Source organism: Austrofundulus limnaeus, unplaced genomic scaffold, assembly GCF_001266775.1.
Source record: "Austrofundulus limnaeus strain Quisiro unplaced genomic scaffold, Austrofundulus_limnaeus-1.0 Scaffold217, whole genome shotgun sequence".
Classification (NCBI taxonomy): Eukaryota; Metazoa; Chordata; class Actinopteri; order Cyprinodontiformes; family Rivulidae; genus Austrofundulus; species Austrofundulus limnaeus.
Window position 1 is genome coordinate 171,572 of NW_013952619.1, and position 4,108 is coordinate 175,679.

Here is a 4,108-nt window from a genome sequence, read left to right on the forward strand (position 1 = left end):
TTAAATAAAAAAGGCTTTGTATATTTTGTATAATTCACTGGTTGTACCATATATGACGTATTGTGTGGAGGTATGGGGGAATGCCTGTAAAACATATTTAAATTCAATCTTTCTCTTACAGAAAACAGCTGTTAGATTTATCATTGGAGCTGGATTCAGAGGTCATACAAACCCAATATTTATAGAGATGATGAATCTACTGAAGGTTAATGATTTCATTGAGTAAAATATCTTAAAATTCATGTAAAAAGTCCACTAAAATATGTTATCTAACAGTATCCAACACAGATTTATCAAAAGAGAAAGTATATATAATTTAAAAGGTGTTGAGACTTTTGAATAAAATAGATTCAGAACTGTAATAGAGTCAAGATGTATCTCAATTAAGGTTGTTAGTTTGTGGAATGGTCTTGATAGATAAAACAGTCAAAATCTTTTTTGTATTAAAATAACTTGAAAATCATTTTGATGAAGCGTTATAATATTGTCTAAGTATTGTTTTGTTGTAATTTTGTGTGTTGAAATTTGTTGTAATTTTTTTTGTTATAATTTTGTGTGTTGAATTACTTTTGCCGTATGCTAATGGTGAACTTTTGAGTTGGTGGTTGGTTTTATTTTGCGAGTAGGGGCAGATATTATAAGTTTATACTTCTTTCTGCTTCTTTACATTCATGACTTCTTTTCAAAGTAATTTTTCTTTCCTTGACATTTTGATTTTGTATGCATCATTGATTATTTTATTTTTTTATTTATTTATTTTATTATTACTTTTTTTACTGGACGAGTTGATTTTTTCTACCTTTTTTCTATTGTTTTATTAGATTTTTTTTATATTATTGGACTTTTTGTATTGGATGACTTGCTGTTTCATACTCATATTTCAATTCATGATTGAAATAAACAAACTTCAAACATACTCTCTGTCATCACTTCCTGTCACTGTGGACAGAACAGCACTCAGCCATTTCAGTCATGTTTGTGTTTGTATATCTGTTTATCTCAGGGGTGTGCAATTTTTATTGGCAATATTTGGAATTTTTTTTGTTGTTGTTGTGAGTATGCTACTGCACGTAGGTGTGAGTGCTACATTATGTAACAAGCTGAAATAAACAGCCAGCTATCAAACTGTGACCCAGTTTTGTGACCAGATGTGCTTTCTGGTTAAAATCTGTTTTTCCAGCAGCTTTGCTCAGTTTTCCTTTTAACTTTGTTAAAGAAACAATAACACTGGCTAATTAACTAGCTAACATCAGCATTTCTGGCTCCAAACATTACTTTACAAGGAGCAGATTAAAAAGGGTGAATAAATGTTGGTCAGTAACTGACCTGGTGCCCCAACTTGGTAAAAGTGTAGGACAGAAATAGATAATCACTCGTTCTGTCTTTCTTCTAACGACTCACTACATATCCATCCATCCATCCATCCATCCATCCATCCATCCATCCATCCATCCATCCATCCATCCATCCATCCATCCATCCATCCATCATTAACGATAAAATGGTAAATGGACTGAACTTTATCAAGTCCCTCCGGACCCCAAAGCAGTTTACACTTACAAACATTCACCCATTCACACACACATTCACACACTGAAGATGGTGAGCTACACTGTGGCCACAGCTGCCCATTGGCGGGTGAAGTGTCTTGCTCAAGGACACAACAACTGAGACGACTGGAACGGGAGATCGAACCAGCAACCTTTCGGTTACAGGACGACTCCTAGAACTTCAAAGCTTGGAAAACCAAATTAAAACGATCTCCAAATAATATTATTATTGACGAAACAACCGCATGTGATGTGTAAACGTACAACTTTTCAAGAAATTAAAAAAATGTATTTATTTCCCTTAAATAAAGAGTGGTCTTACATTCACAAGCTCTTTTAGACACTTTTTATTAAGTAGCCATTTATAACACCAGCGCCTGCCAGCAGAGGTATTTTACATGCAATGTTTGGCAGCTGTGAAAGAGCAGCAGATTAATATTCTATTCCGGAACCCACAGCTGTTCCTAACATCTACAGTAAAAAAAAAAAAAACAAATAAAAAAGCTGCCTTGTTCTAAAAGAAGAGATATTTGCAGACATACGTGTCATTTTTAACCCAAACAAGAAGCAGGCAGAGGAGACGAGGGGTGGTACATCTCCAGCCGTGTTAATATAGAAACATGAAGAACTCAGTGGAGTATTTTAGGAGTTGGAACGACGTCCAATGGGTTAAATATGTGCTCAGATTTTTGTCTTGAGTGATTGTAGGTTAAGTATGGGATATTCTCAGGAGGAAAGATTTAGGATTTCACAGCAACCTAATGCTGAAGAACGTCCTTACACGGCCAAGATATCAAAGCGTGTCACTAAAATAACTCATCACTAGGCTGACCTCAGCACTGCTCACCTGTTTTATGGAGTAAAAATAAAAATAAGATGCTCCCACACAAAGCCTTTTATTCCGTACAAGAAGATACTCTGGATTTAAAAACAAAAAATCAGGCTCTAGTGACAACTCAAATGTCAAACAGCATTCAAGCACAACTTGGTTTAAAGCTCAAATCTCACTTGAAACATTCAAAATCCAAATAAGGAAATGTCTGAACGTGTGAATCACTCCTCCAGTGTTGGAAGCTTCTTTAAATATCAAAATCCTTGAGGAGAACATGGACTAAAATTGGTGCACAGGGATTAAGCTGGTAGAGGCTCCAGATGAGACCAGGTCTTCCTGTGAACACACCTCTCCTGGGTGCTAACAGGAAGATAAACATTGATGGACTGGTTTTCTGTTTAATGCCTTGTAGTGGTGTTGTTTTTCAGCATACCACTTCAGCAGGCTGTTCATCATCGGCTTTGGACCAGCAGGAAACTGAGAACTTGTCAAGACAGACAACTTCAACCTTCAAGACTATATTCTCCAAGTGGTTCATCTTAACAGCTGAAGAAGACCAAATACCTCCAAAATCTACTCAAATTTTATGTCAAAACATACGAAAAACATTCAAAATTATTTATATCTTTAAAAATCATTTTTATTGTTAAGTCAAAACTGATATGATTCCTATTTTACTCTTGTAACACTTAGTCTTATTCACAAAACGATCAAATCATTGGACAAATATCTGTATAGTTTGATAACGACATAAATAAACCTAAAATATTACCACATGTGCAAACCATCTGAACAAACCTTAAACAATGATCTGAACCAACAAAAAGAAACATGCAATCAACCAGTAGACAACATGCTTTGTCTTCTGAAACAGTTAAAGCAGAGTGGAAAAGAAAGAGCTCTTACTCTACCCAGGCAGACAAAGACACAGGTTGAGTCCCGGGCAGATGAAGTGTTACGGAGGTATATATTGCAATCACAGATAGACCTCGATCCCCTCCACATTCTCTTTATGGAAGTGGATTACTGGTCAAACCAATGAGCTGGCAAGGTCATGAAATACAATACAGTGTCATCTAGCCCCTTCCTGAGCCGGCCACATTATAAATAACCCACACTTGTAGATTGTTGTTCGTTTTATCTTCTACCCTTAACCTTTTGACAAAAACTAAACAAAAAATAAATAAATCCAGGAAGTGACTGTAGCTCACAGGTAACATAAATACTCAGAAGAAACGTAGGTGTTTGATAGAAAGAACAACTATTTGCTTTGTTATATTATCATTATCATTTATTTTAAAGAGTAAAGTCAAATAAAATCAGAAAAGTACCCAAAAAACATGAATTTTACTAAATGCATCTTATGTAGCACATATTTAAAAAAAGGGTATCTTCAGACTTGACATGCGTCCGAAAGTAGAAGTATAGAAAAGCTGTTGGCTCAGACTAGACAAGGGCCTGTTGTGTCATTTCTCAGATTTATATAACAACATACTAGTGTAAAGGAACTCTACAACAATTTGTCGATCATTTTGACCCAAGGGCAGCAGGAGGATTAAACTTCTGTGCTTTAGCATGACATCTTTTGTTCAGTTTGTCATTTTCTGAACTGAACATTGGGCCTCATGCAAGAACACGTTCGTATTCTTATCCTAAATTTCTCTTACTTTTGTTCGTACAAAGGGTTCGTACGAACATGTCACGTCAGATTCAACAAACTCTTCTA

The 4,108-nt window shown here is 35.4% G+C and overlaps 1 protein-coding gene across 2 annotated transcripts in view; it reads right to left on the reverse strand.

Annotated features, from left to right (window-relative positions):
- LOC106525201 (troponin I, fast skeletal muscle) overlaps positions 1-3,347 on the reverse strand; it is a 25,254-nt gene extending 21,907 nt beyond the window's left edge. Inside the window, exon 1 of one of the 2 annotated variants that reach the window (XM_014019351.1) lies at positions 3,289-3,347. The gene's annotated coding sequence lies outside the window, so the exon portion shown is untranslated. The remainder of the gene's footprint in view (positions 1-3,288) is intronic. The other variant, XM_014019352.1, reaches the window with a different exon arrangement.
- Between the last annotated feature and the right edge of the window lie 761 nt (positions 3,348-4,108).